We start from the raw sequence: 14,391 nt of genomic DNA, 5'->3' as shown, positions 1-14,391 counted from the left end.
AAATGGTAACTCCCTGAAGTTTCCAGTCCCAGGGTACTGTGCTACCCAGTGCTTCCCTAACTGCTATGGACTGAATTGTGTTCACCCAAATTGATATGTCAGGACCCAGTGAGAAGGCAGCCCTGCACAAGTCAGGAAGAGAGCCCTTACCACAACTCACCCATGCTGGCAATCCAACTTAAGACTTCCAGCCACCAACACTGTAAGAAAATAAATTTCCGTTGTCTAAACCACCCAATCTATGGTACTTTGTTATGGCAGCCTGGGCCATACACACTAGGCTATACACTTATAAGAGTCCCTTTATTTTTTTTTAAAGATTTTATTTATTTTTTCATGAGGCGGGGGGCGGGGGGCAGAGGGAGAAGCAGGCTCGATGCAGGGAGCCTGACGTGGGACTCGATCCTGGGTCTCCAGGACCAGGCCCTGGGCTGAAGGCGGCGCTAAACCACTGAGCCATCTGGGCTGCCCTAAGAATCCCTTTATTAAACACTTCTCAAATTACCTACTATGAGTTGCCATCTCTGTCCTGCTGAGATCCTCACTAATGCAAAATATGTATCTTTAATTCTCATTTGTTTATACCTATAATTTCTCATGAACTTGTAATTCATGACAAATTATGGCTTAGAAAACTAAAATTATTGTTAAAAGAAGAACTATTCAAGTCAATATACCATTTATATTTTATTTAAGGCACAATGTGGCATAATTATTCAGAGAAAGGGACTGGAGAGTTAGGTAGCTCTGAGGTTTAATCCCAGTCTCTGCATATAGTGGTAGAGTTGCTTGCCAAATTCCTCACCTGTCAAAGAAGCATCTCCATTTGCTTTATAACTAATGCAGTTATTACAGAGTTGCAGTAACCCCCCAAAGTGAAACAGAGTAAACTTTACATGAATTATTATTATTGTTATTCTCTTACCAGAAATCCTTTTGTGATATTGCTACTTTTGGAAGCTTCTTCAATCCTAAACATATCCATGGGTGCTAGTCCTCACAACTATCATAGCCTAAGGGATTTGTATATTAAGAATGGATCAATAAAAAAGAATGGATTAATACCCACTAATAGGCTCTTAAAACAACATGAACTAAGGCCAGGAAACATCCTGCATTTTGTCTACAGAACATTCTCTTTAGAGGGAAAGCTAATCAAAGAATAACTACCTTTAATGAAGTTCTCATATTACATGCAGGATACTTGATATAACTTACTTAATTAATTACTTTTTTATGCTTAGAGGAAGTTGTTTGACAAATTATCTGTCCTGTGCATACATTCTCTCTTCATCCCTTCTCTTGCCAGCTGCCAGAAAATAGATACGACCTATACAGAGAGTTAAAAACTACTAACGATTATTAGCCTCTACCTCAGCAACTAACATGAGACTTAATCACATAAGACCTCACTTAATTTGTCTTTAATAACACAGAATTTTCTATGTTCAGTCAATAGGCATCTTACAGGGCAGTCAAGCCAAGCTCCAAAATCTGCACATCTTATGAACCTTTGCAATAGGAAAAATGATTTCTCAGCAGGCAGATTAAATCATGAAAAGTCTGAAAATCAACAATTTATGCAACAAGGTTATGCAACAAGAAATTTATAGCTTTTTAAATCCAATGTCCAAAAATAATTTCTAATAAATTGCTACTTATGCATGACCTTGAGAGATACCTAATCAACCCAAGATAAGAGTTTTAAATAAATGAGGTATATGACCTTGATCAAGTTCCTTAACCTATCTAGCTTTTTGGTTCCTCATTAAAATGGGGGGAAATAATAGTCAATGGGGCAGGGCTACTGAGAGAATGAAATTAAATTAAAAAGGCAAAATCATTCCTGATGCACAGGAAAGTACTCAATCTTGTTAGCTATTTTATTATTATAATATCTGATACCCATTCTAGCTCTAGAATATTATAATCTATTACCATTTTAAAAATTTGATTCATCCTACAATAGAAAGGGGTTCTTCCTACTGTAATATGACCATTCTTTTAGTTTAAGACTTTGATGTAAATACCTGTATCCCAAAAAGAATGACAGTTTTCAGTTTTTAAGGTTATCCATGTGAGTTATCAATGAAGATCACTGGCTTATTTTAAAAATTCCATACAGGAGCTGCCCTGGTGGCTCAGCAGTTTAGCACCTGCCTTTGGCCCAGAGTGTTATCCTGGAGAGCAGGGACTGAGTCCCATATCGGGCTCCCTGCATGGAGCCTGCTTCTCCCTCTGCCTGTGTCTCTGCCTCTCCCTCTCTCTCTCTCTCTCTCCCTCTCTCTCTCTCTGTCTCTCATGAATAAACGAAATCCTTAAAAAAAATTCCATACTAATAAGCAAAAAAGCTTTTCCTGATTTCTTGCTCTTCATAGCCTAGAATAAAACTAGGGTAAATTTTACATTAAGTAGCTTAAAGAGACCGGGAAGTAGGTTATAAATATCCAATCTTAAATATATATTAATTTGCTTCAAGGATTCATTTTAACTACAGAGTTTATTTTGTTAAAAAAAAAGTAAAAAAATAAACAAATTGAGAAGTTCTTATTCATGTTCATGGTTTCTGAGTTTTCTGATAGGTGTTTCTTTTATAATTCCAAAGTACATTTGTAAAATGGAGAAAATATAATCCCAAATAGTTTACAACATGAGACAATATTTGTAAAGTGCACTCATGCCAGACAGTTGGTTGTCCTTGGTGGATGAACTAGTCAAAAGGAAGGCATGTTCATGAAATCAAACATTTCACAGTCCACTTTCTCCTCCTAGTCAGGACCCAAAATGTAAGGAATTAAGCAAATAAAATTCAACTCCTTTTAAATATCTTTCTGTTTTGTTAATTTTCTTTGGAAAGAAAAGAAAAGCCTTAAGACAAAAATAACTATCTCTGCTTCATCAATTAATTGCCAGTATATTAGCTTAAGGGTTATCATATAAAAATACAGTTCAAGCAAAGTTGGCATGATGGTCAAGAGATTCTCCTATATTAAAGTCCAAAGCTGGACAAAGTTTGAACTTTCCTATAGGATCAGAACAAAAGAGGATTCAATACTGATTTTTCCCAAAATAAATATTCTGGAAACAAATCCCCAATACCATGCCATGGGCAAATGCCTCATGCCTTACATTCACTCTCACCTGGAGTTAATTACCACAGATTAACAAGTGATTGCTCACCAAAGGCTGGGAAATAAAAGGGCCCAATGTAGTGTCCTTAAAAATGCTTTCAAAACTCCTGAACACAGACTGTTAAAATAACTTTCTTGGACCCTTCAAAAGGCAATGTCATAAAAACAAAAATATGTATGTCAAAAAAAATTATAAATAGATAAATAAAATAGGGACACACCTATTAAAATGGTTTGCCCACACCTGCCAGTTTCCAATCTATGACAAAACATTAAAGCCCCTTGGCACTGGTGCATTGAGAAATACATTAAGAATTTCCAAGAAACTCTCTTTTGGGGATCTATGATCCAAGTTGTTGGTTCACAAACTGGCCCCTGTACATTAAGGGCAAGGAGAAACCAGAGAAAGAAGCAAAGCCCTCCAGATTAGAGAGTGGCTTTTGAATAAGCAAGGGAATTTACATATGAGGCTCATCTTGGGTGCTGCCAGAAGAGTAGAGCTGGGCACTCGCCTACTAGAATCTTAAAAGTTTATATAGAGGTCTTCACTAGGTTCAGTCACATACACCACTGATGGCATCAACAACACGTTGCTCCCTCAAGGTCAGGTCCTCAAAAAACAGCTCCAGTGTAGGAAACAGTGTGAGCAGGATGTACATTCCAAAGACGGGAGGGGTTGAGGATGCTCTGATTGCCCAGATGTAGCTTTCAGGTCAACTAGAGGTTACCGCCTCTTAATGATCTCCTACAACACGAGCAAAGAGTTAAAACATCTACTCCTATCCATGGATTCTTGTCCAGTGATAACTGTAAAACTAGAAAGCCCTATCATGCCAAAACAAGAGATGGGTAACAGGTTTTCTGGAATGCACAGCAGGACACACAGAAATTAAAGCATGCCCTCACTCCAACATTCCATCAAGTCTCTGTGCCTATAGTATACAAAGGGGACACAGCAGGGACAATGCTAATAAAAAAAATCCTTTTCTTTCTTCTTTTTTTAAGAGTTTATTTATTCATGACAGACACACAGAGAGAGGCAGAGACATAGGCAGAGGGAGAAGCAGGTTCCCTGTGAAAAGCCTGAGGTGGGATTCAATCCCAGGATCCCAGGATCATACCCTGAGCCAAAGGCAGACACTCAACCACTGAACCACCCAGGCATCCCAAGAAAATCCTTTTCTAACCTCTGTCCTCACCCAACCCCACCTTGTCACCTTTCAAGAAGGAAAGGTAGTGATAAAACAGATAACTGGGTCTACTTTCTTTGCTCAATGCCTCCAACAGACAATACAAATGTAGACAGACACCATACCTTTATCCTGCCTTGTGCTTTTCCTATTTAGCACCCTGCATAAGGTGAGAGTTTTTAAGAATCTCACTGTGTGCATGGTGCTTTGCTCAGCTGTCTGTCTAGTAGCACTGCTGTTTCCTCACCCATGTCTGGGCTCAGCAACTCACTGGTGGGCCTTAATTCAGAGCCAAAAGGAAAGGGGTAGTAAAAGAACAGAAAAACTGTCCTAGTGTGTGCACAATCCCATATGATCCTCCATAAGCTAACATAAGTGGGCAACCCTGCAGGCAGATATGATAAGTTAGTGCAAAGTAGAAATCAAGGTCATAATAACAGTAATGTGTAAGCACTTCTTAGGTACTACATATTAAATAAGGCACACTCTGAACATCATCTCTAGAATCCTGAAAAAAAAAAAATCTCACAGATCAAAAAAATGAGACAGAATGAATTTACCTGCTTCTGTCAAGAGTTCACCTTTAGTAAATGCCACAACCAGGATTCAAATTCAGATCTTATTCCAGTGCCTGAGTGTTTCTCCTAACACTGTATCTCAAAAGCAAAAGGTTTGCAGTAAAGAGGAAAGTAATGATGGTTAGAAGAAAGAATTGAAACAAATCTCAGAGAAGAGACGCACACCTCCCTATCTTGAGCTCCAGCCCCCAACCCATCAAGAAGACTTGAGCTGTTCTCACAGCCTGACCTAGTACCCCTGCATCAGAATCACCTGGGGAGATCATTTAAAATGCAGATTCCTGGGTCCTACTCCAGCTCTAAGGAACCCACATCTCTCAGGTAGGGACTGACAATGTGCAATTTTACTTGTACTCTCACAGTGACTTTTGACAGTTCTCCAGATGTACTATTGGAGTTGATGTTTCAGAAAGGGAGCAAGGCAGAGTCTAACAATCTCTACCAGAAACTCATTGATGAAAAAAAGCATTCTAAAATAACAACCCAGGAAGGAGCTTCTGCTTATCAGCCTCACGCAATTCTTAATTTTCTTTAGGGGAACAGTTATTATCAACAAACATCTGAAGGAAATCTAGTCCATTTATTTTACTTGTTTTGACATCTGCAGATAATGACAAGCTACAGGGAAAAACAGGTTTAAGGATGGTAGCAATTAGTTAATTTGTCACTGATTATTAAAAAATAACATATGCAGCTCTGTGGTTCTCTGGAGGGGAGAGTTACAAATTACTTGGTTGTTGTCGCCACTGCCACGGCTGGTGTTATTGTTTTTAAAGAATTGTAGCCTCCATGTGTTTGTGAAGAGTAATATGGTTTGAGGTCTGTCAAGTTGCCATAGTCACCTTAGTGCCCTTCCACCAGCAAGATGTGATGTGCCGGGAGCGAGAATTACGAAAGAGCCCACATATGTAACTACAACCTGGAAGCAGTTCAGTTGAAACAGACTCTTCCCTTCCCACAATTCCCTGCCTTGCTCGTTTTTGATACATTGAACAAAATGCACCTGCTTCCAGCCCACCAGCCCTCTCCTACTTGTGTTCTCTCCAGCACAATCATCTTCCCCAGCTCCCCGGACTCCCTTAGTTCCCCTTCACCGGGCTCTTTTGAACCCTTGGAAACACATTCTCATTCAACCCTTCTGGCAACACTTCCTCTATGTTCTCTTCTAAACCGAAACCTAGATTTTCCCTAATAATGATGATACTGAACTCAAGTGTGCAGAGATCCTGGTGACATCAGCTTTTTTCTTTCCCTTATCGCACCCCTACTCCCATCATCCCAATATGTTAGAACTAGACGTAGGTGACTATCAGTCTCAATATTTCTGCTTCCTCTACTGTTTCACTATTTTCTCTCAAGGTCTCCTCCCTCCTTTTAACTTCCCCTGTCTAGTTATGCCATCTCGTTCTGATCTCACTGTCTTCTAACCTCTGGAGAAGGTTAGAAACCCTTCACCTTGCCTGTTGGTCCTGTCCTCTCTCATCCCCCTGAGAGATTAAACATGAACTAGACCCCTCACCCCCAGGCACCCTGAAGTTACTTAATCTACTGCATTCCAAAACTCTTGCTTCACTTCCATCTTTTGTTGATTTTAGCTCCACTTCCAGGCCCAGATCCAATGTTTCCAGCATTGTGATAACTTTCCTACAACTTGACTGCCATTCTCTCTGCATCCCCAAAGCATGGGGGCAGCAGGATGTAGTGCTTGGTGATGTGTCTCTGGATTAAACTACACAGGGAAGGTCCTGGCTTTACCATGTACTGCTTCTGTGATTCAGAGCAAGATATTTAACCATTCCAGACCTTAGTTTCCCCATCCACAAAATGATGAAAAATATCACTTATTTCAGAGGGTTGTTATGAAGATGGAAAAAGATAACTCCTGGGTATAATTTAGACCAGTTCAAGTAAGAGAAAAGCCAACTCAGACTGGCATAAAAAACAAAAGTGTTTTATTGGCTCACTTATCTCAAGTCCAGAAGACAGGTAGGCTTCAAGCTCGGTTTGACTTAGTGCTTCAATCATAGGATCAAGGATCTAATTTCTTTATCTCTCCCTCTCCTCTTCATTCTAAAGTGTCAGATTTGGCCTAAGCTTTATTTGCCCTTATAGTTATGAGAGGCAATCATTAGATCACAGGCTTCATCATCCAAAACAAAGGAGTGAACAAAATGATGACATCAAAAAGCTCTTCCAGAATAGTGAAGGAGAACTTTTTCAGACATGCTCAAAAAGCCCCTCATGGCCCATTGTCCAGAAATGACTAACAATCCCATCCTTAATACTAGCAGAGGATTTCCTGAATTGGTTCACGTGAACCAATCTGTTCAAACAGACCAAACACTGTACCATAGGAGAGGGGAATTACAAACCCCAGAAAATATCTTTCTACTCACAAATTACACAGTAAGTACGACCTGGGGGAGAAGAGGAGAATGGATGCTGGAGAGATAATCTAACACCCACGAGGGGGAGTCAAGTCCTTAGCTAACAATAGGCAATTAGTAACATTATATTAATATTAGCATTATTATGCCATTTTTACCTTTAGATCATTACTTCTCATTCTTTTTGTATTGTCATTTATTGTTTACATGATTGCTTCTTTATGCTGTCCTGTCCTTGAGCTTGTAAAATCCTTAAGGCAGTGTGCTTTATTGATTTGTTTGCCACTAGCATGGCCCACCCCAAATTCTGTACCTGGTAGGGTACATAAAAATATAGCTTCAATAGATGCTGGTTGAATACATGAATAGACTATAAAAATGGTTCTACCCGGTGACAAAGTCTCTCTCTCTGGCAGAAATTAGAGATTACACAATGCTCTTATGCCCTTCAGTACAGAACAACTTAATACACTTTAATAATGTTCTTTCTTATACAAAATAATATTACCAACCCACCATTGATTACACAGGCACAGAGAGTGTCTTTGGTATTTTCTAACTGATCAGTAAAAGTTCATTCTTTACCACAATTACATGCAATTTATCCTTTTTCAAATTTTCCTTCACAATAACTTTTGAAATAAATGATCCCATTTGACCAGACTAGATGCACTGCAAAACATACAAGGAGACACATGATGTTTTTGGTCTGTGTACCCTTACAATGAAAGCTTAAAAATCTTCAAATCAGTATATTTTTTACTAAGACCTATAGTTCTCAAAACCATAAATTATCAGGAAAAACTCCAAAATTACAGTGTGAAGTTATAATATATTTATATAGGAAAAGACTTCCCTGGTAAGATTAACCTTTAAAATGTCCCATTTTCCATAAAATACACTTGAATTTTAAACCAACATAAAGAGAAATAATACCTTACACTGCCTTATTTTTTTTTTTTTTTTTAGTAAATAACACCATTTCCAAACAAGTTTATTTTAATGCTTCTGAAAAGCAGGTAATATTAGCAATTCCATAATAATACAACTAGCAAATGTGTAACTGTAATTTTTAGATAGATATGGTAAATGACTTTGTATGTGAGACTTTTTTTGATTCTTTGCATTTATTTTAAAGTCTATAGGATTTCAAAATTGAATTACCTGAAAATTATCTTTTTAAAAATATATTATTAAACTTGAAAATGTCTTTGAGAGAAGAAAAGCATGTGAGAGACTATAAAACATACTGGCTGTCTAAAAGTAAAATGAAGGAAAATATGGATTCCTTGTCTTTTAACTGAAAGGCTGTAGCCATGCAGAACCTTTGCTTCTTGTCTGTAGAGACCATGCAGTGAATTTTAAGAGTGGAATCTGATGAAAGAGTAAAACAAGAAATGTTTAGAGAATATAAATTAGTCAGACCATCTGAACTTCATGAAAAGACAGTAATAAATTTTAAAATCATAATTATAGCACATGAGCACAATCCAGTTAACACTACATATATAAAGCTATATCATACATTTTATATCTAATAATCCACATGCATGACCAGTCACATTTTTATTTCACATGCGTCTTAAAACTGCCACTTTGGTTTATCTCTAGCCACAAGCTTTTCACCACACAAAACAGAGTAAAGCCTCTGAAAATAATGAAACAACATGAAGGATAGATAGTTAACGCAGTGGACAGTAGTATATCCCCATAGAATTTGATGCCTGATCCAACTCCATGAAGTAGATATTGTTACCTGAGGCCAAGATGTTAAATAATTTTTCTCTATGCTTCTGAGTATTGGCAATGAGTCCCAAAGTCCCTGACTGCATTGTAATGTGAGGTTTAACCAATAAATCTCTTTCCCAAAGCAAAATCCAGCAGAGAATGTAGGCACCATTGATCTCACACAGCGGACTAAATAGCCAAAAGGCTGTGCACTGTAAGTTATTCTATTACCTCTGTTGGATCTGGGTGATGAGTCACTCGGGTGAAGCTTTTGATGTTTCCTCAGTAATCAGCCTGCTTGATGGAGCAGCCAAAGTTCATTCAAACCCACCCTTCCGACAGCCTCCACTGTAGCTTCCTTGGCGACCCTAAGTATAGAAACATTTTAGGATGAAACCAAGACAATATAAAGAGCCCTAACCTCAGTAATTGTTTATAAAACGACCTCTTGGAGATGCTCAATATCACAATGAAGAGAAAAATTAAATGCCTTTTTGTCCATAAAATTTAAACAATGTGAATTTTTTAAAAAAAAGGAAAATTTCTCACTTGTGGGAGGATAAATTGATGCACTCTTGTTGGATCTAAATTTTAAACATGCATACATTTTGAACCAGTAATTCCATTTCTATAAATATATCTCTAGAAAAGTGTTCAAAGATACATACAGAAGATATTACAGTGTTGAATAAGGAAGTATCTAAATTTATTACAGTAAATCCAGGCAATAGAATCTCTGATGACTATAGAAAGAATTGGGTAAATCTATATACATGAGTATGGAAAATATCCTAATTATATTGTGAAGTGAGGAAAAGCATTTTGGATAATAATATCCATAGTATGATTCCTATTTTGCACATTATGACTCCAGTTTGTGAAAAGAATATATATATATGGGGAGGGGGAAGGATCAAAGGACCTTAACTTTCCCCTTTATCTTCTTATTAAAATTTTTGTACCATGAGAGGAGCAAGAAATTCTCTTCTCCCTTATCTTGCTTGTATGAAAGTAAAAATAGATGATATAAATATCCACTGTAAAGATCGTGTCAGGCACCAGGAACCCATGAAAATTGGTTCTCCTATTCAAACATAAGCATGTATATGTGCATGAGCACACACACACACACACACACATACACATACACACACACACACACTACCACTACCACTACCACCACTACCATCACCACTTCCGTCTAATGCCTTCTAAATACTAATACCATTTTACATGCCACCAACTTTCCAGGACTTCTCCATTATCTCCTAGACATCCTTATTTTAAGGAAGGATTGAAGGAAGGGACAGAGAGAAGAGTTCATTTGGACATTGCTGTTCCCAGATATTTAGCTTAAATTTTTCAAAAGAGAAAGTCAGAATCTTGTATTTTATTTTTCCGTTTCCAAAACAGTGAATAAAAAAATCTTCCCAGGTACTATCAGTGACATACAGAAATGCTCCATCTTGCAACCTATTTCAATCAATCTTGAAAAAAAGATCGGGATGGGAACACTCAAATATACCAATACTACTATTGAAAATCACAAGAATGATGAAACTTTGTGTAAAATAATGTTGAAATAACATTCAGGGAATTGTGGGTTCTGACAAGCAGTGAGATTTATGACTCCTTTCCTCCATCCCAAATCAGAGAAACAGTAAAAATACTACCTTCCAAGTGAATGGCCTCTAAAAGAAATGATCTCACATCCTAGCAGTAAAGAAATTTCAAGCAAGCATCCTCCATAGATTTTTATCTATTTATAAATTATATATATATATTTCATAACACTGTATTAATATTATTAGTATATGTAATGTTAATATTTAATTAGCAAATATAAAAATTGAAATTAAAATGAAGGAAATTTTAAATATATAGAAAATCAAGTTTCTAGGATTTTTTTCCACACTCACCCAATGAGATATTGTTCCAAAATATTAAATAGTAACTATGACAGTGTCTCATACACAATTATAAAATCTACATCCCTAAAATATTACAACTTAAGTTATTTTGCCAATGAAAGGTTTCAGGACAACCCTTGCTGCTGAAATGCCTCCTTTGATGGCTGAGGATATAGAATTAAATTGAGAAGATAGATTATTCTTCTTTCAGTTGGTAGGCGAGGGGAAAGATAGATAATATTTACTGAGTGCCTTCTAGGTATCAAGCACTGCTAACAGTCCTGAAACATAATGTTCCCAAAACTCTGTGTGGTAGATGATCTTACTCGTCCCATTTTACACATCAGAAACTAAAGATTAAAGGCCCTAGATCAGCCAGCTAGAAATTGATAAGATACATTATCAGAATCTAGTTTGGCTCATTCCAAAATCTAAACCTTTAATTAGTCCTATTTACTGCTTAGAAAAGGAAAATATTAGAAGTCAAAAATGCATAACTGTAGTTATAGAATGTGAAATCATAAAACATTACATAGTCAAAAAGATGAGAAGCAATCTGAGAGTTAGGTCTTTCCTTCCTATTGTCTCTGAGCTCTACTCTACTGCTACACAGAAAGATTTTCCTGTACCTGGAGATGAAACTGGGCCCCACTGTATTTATCACCAGGCACGTTAAACTCTAAGAACTTCAGTAAGAAAGGTTTATGAGAAAATTTTTGCACACATTTTCGAGTTGTCTCCTTATAGCCTCATGTTACTTCTTTCAAATTAAAAGCAAAACACCACATATTTTTTTAAGAACTTTAAATAATGCATACAGAATATGTGACAAATTCTTCTTCAAAGAAAGGTGGTCTGTGGCAGTAGTCTCAAAGGGAGAGAAATTTGGCTCTCAGCAAACATTTGGCAATGTCTGGAGACAGTTTTAGTTACACAAATGAGAGTGGGCATACTATGGGCATCTAGTGGGTAAGGGCCAGGATTCTGTTAAACAACGTAGGGACGCCTGGGTGGCTCAGCGGTTGAGCATCTGCCTTTGGCTCAGGGTGTGATCCCGGAGACCCGGGATCGAGTCCCACATCGGGCTCCCTGCCTGACGCCTGCTTCTTCCTCTGCCTGTGTCTCTGCCTCTCTCTCTCTCTCTCTCTGTGTGTCTCTCATAAATAAGTAAAATCTTAAAAATATATATATATATAAGCAACCAGGACAACCTGGACTACATGTGGGAGGAGGAGGACGAGGAGGAAGATTTGGACTACTACTTGGGGGACACGGAGGAGGACCTGAGAGGGGAGGATGAGGAGGACGAGGAGGAAGTCCTGGAGGAGGACGAGGAAGAGGAGCTACCACTGCCCCCGCCTCCAGCCCCTCGGAGGTGCTTCACCTGCCCCCAGGGCCGAAAGAGCCCTCCCAGGAGGAGCTTCCGCGCCAACCTGCAGCTGGCCAACATGGTCCGGGGGCATTTGTCCAAAACACCAGGCAGCCCTGAAGCTCTTCTGCAAGGCGGATGAAGAGGCCATCTGTGTGGCGCGCTGAGAGTCCAGGAGCCACGAACAGCACGGCGCGGTGCCCGCGGAGGAGGTGGCGCAGGGGTCCAGGGCCAGACTGCAGGGGCATGTGGAACCACTGAGGCAGCACCGAGAGGCCGTGCAGAGGATGAAGGCCGAGGAGGAGAGGCGGCTGATGGAGCTGAAGAGCCAGATGCAGTCAGAGCTGGCCGCGGTGGCCCGGGAGTTCCACGGCTGACACGGTTTCTGGCTCAAGAGCGGGCAGGGTCGGAGCGGCGCCTCCAGGAGACGCGGGAAGCCGGGCTAGGGCGTGCAGGAGCAGCTGGGCCGCCCTGGCGAGGCCCAGGAGCGGAGCCGGCAGGGGGCGGGTCTGGGGCTGCTCCGGCACATCCAGGAGACTTTCAAGAGGTGTGAAGAGGCACGGCTGCAGCCTCCAGAGGTCTGGCCCGCTGACCCGTGTCAACCCCATAGCCATGACTTCTTGACAGATGCCATCGTGAGGAAAATGAGCCCTGTGTTGTGTCAGGCTGCCCAAGGGGACCTGACGCCGGGCCCTGGCACGCCTCGCTCGGCCCTGATGCTGTCCGCGCCCGCCGGGGCTCGTCTGGCCGAGCGGGGCCGGAGGTTGCTGCCATTCCAAGCGCTTCTCGGCCGCCTGCTGCGTCCTGGGGGCCCACGGCTTCCGCTCCGGCTGCACTGCCGGGAGGTAGAGGGTTGGGCGGTGGGCGCTGCCCGTGAACCGACCCATCAGAAGGAGCAGGTGGGCTCTGGGGGGTCCTCTGCGGGCAGTGGGGACGCCGGCTCCTCGCGCGTCACCATCGCCGCCGCCGCCTCCCCTACCCGAAGAGCCCCTGCTCCAGAGGCGAGTGTGATGTGGGCACCAACGGCAAACGCTGCGAGGCACAGAGCTCGACCGAGCAGGCATTGCTGAGCCCCAGTGAGAAACCGCGGCGCTCGGGCGTGTACCTGGACCCTGAGGCTGGGCGCCTGGGCTTCTACAATGCCGAGACTTTAGCCCGTGTGCGTACTTCTCAGCTGCTTTCCTGGGCAAGCCTGTCTTCCCTTTCTTTCGGGTGCTCTCCAAGGGCACCCCCATCAAGCTCTGCCTTGATTAGCCTGCCACCGGCAGGGGCCCCTCTGATTAGCAATTGGGGGGTAGGTGGTGGTGGAGGGTGGCCCGTAAGTTTGGGGGCTCAAAGGCTCCTTCCAATTTTTGTTGCTTCCTGCTCCTTTGACCCAGGCCCGCTTCTCCCTCTAGGAGCCTAAAGAACCCTCCTAGCCTGCAGCTTGGCCTTCTCTCACCTGCAAAGTCTGTCCAACAGGTCTGTATGGGTCCCTGATGAGAACAGCTGCTTGGTTTCCCTTCCCTCTGTCCACCCAGGGGTCTGAATTTTGAGTAGGGGATGAAGGGAGATTTAACTCCATTACTTAACTTCCCTTTCCCTGCTCTTCAACCTTAGTTCCCAGGCTGGGGTACTTGGGCATGATTCAGGTCTGCCCCCATTCCAATTCCGTTTTCTGATGCAAATTTTAGCTAAGGGATTTGGAAGCTTTTTTGGGGTAGGCAGGTTGGGCAAAAGGGTAGAGCTGGGTAATAAATGTCTACTCTAGGGGAAGTAGGAGGGATTCAAAACTCCTTCCATCCCCAATTTCTACCTCCATAGACTGGCCAGATTTTAGCTTGAGATCTAGATTGGCTGACATGATTGAAACTAGATACCATTGTACCACCCAATAAATTATTCCCCCCCCCTTCCTTTTTTCCAGCACTCAAACTAGGAATAAAGCTCACCCCACCCAACTCTTTTAGGTCTTTTTCACTGCCAGGCTCCTTTCCCCTTTGTTCAGTGGAGTTTCTTGTGTCAATTTTCAGCCTCATGTCTTTAGTTCTCTCCATTTGGTGAGCCTTGACCAGGAGCCTGGGCACAGGGGTTTGGATCCTCAGAAGAGCCTTGGGTA

At 41.1% G+C, this 14,391-nt stretch overlaps 1 long non-coding RNA gene and 1 pseudogene across 12 annotated transcripts in view; one reads left to right on the top strand and one right to left on the bottom strand.

Moving 5' to 3' along the window:
• Positions 1-14,391, bottom strand: part of LOC144312693 (uncharacterized) — a 241,187-nt gene that overhangs the window by 104,336 nt on the left and 122,460 nt on the right. For 6 of the 12 annotated variants that reach the window (XR_013378245.1, XR_013378246.1, XR_013378247.1 and 3 more), the window contains exons 5-6: positions 9,246-9,382; positions 8,451-8,660 (exon numbers count right to left, since the gene is read on the bottom strand). This is a non-coding gene — a long non-coding RNA (uncharacterized LOC144312693). Of the gene's footprint in view, positions 1-925; positions 1,014-7,444; positions 7,600-8,450; positions 8,661-9,245; positions 9,383-14,391 lie in introns of all 12 variants that reach the window. The other 6 variants (XR_013378243.1, XR_013378244.1, XR_013378248.1 and 3 more) reach the window with 3 other exon arrangements.
• On the top strand, positions 11,862-13,547 carry LOC144311996 (E3 ubiquitin-protein ligase TRIM41 pseudogene; annotated as a pseudogene).

The sequence above is a fragment of the Canis aureus genome, chromosome 4 (assembly GCF_053574225.1).
Source record: "Canis aureus isolate CA01 chromosome 4, VMU_Caureus_v.1.0, whole genome shotgun sequence".
Lineage (NCBI taxonomy): Eukaryota > Metazoa > Chordata > Mammalia > Carnivora > Canidae > Canis > Canis aureus.
This window is presented reverse-complemented; position numbering and strand designations above follow the sequence as displayed.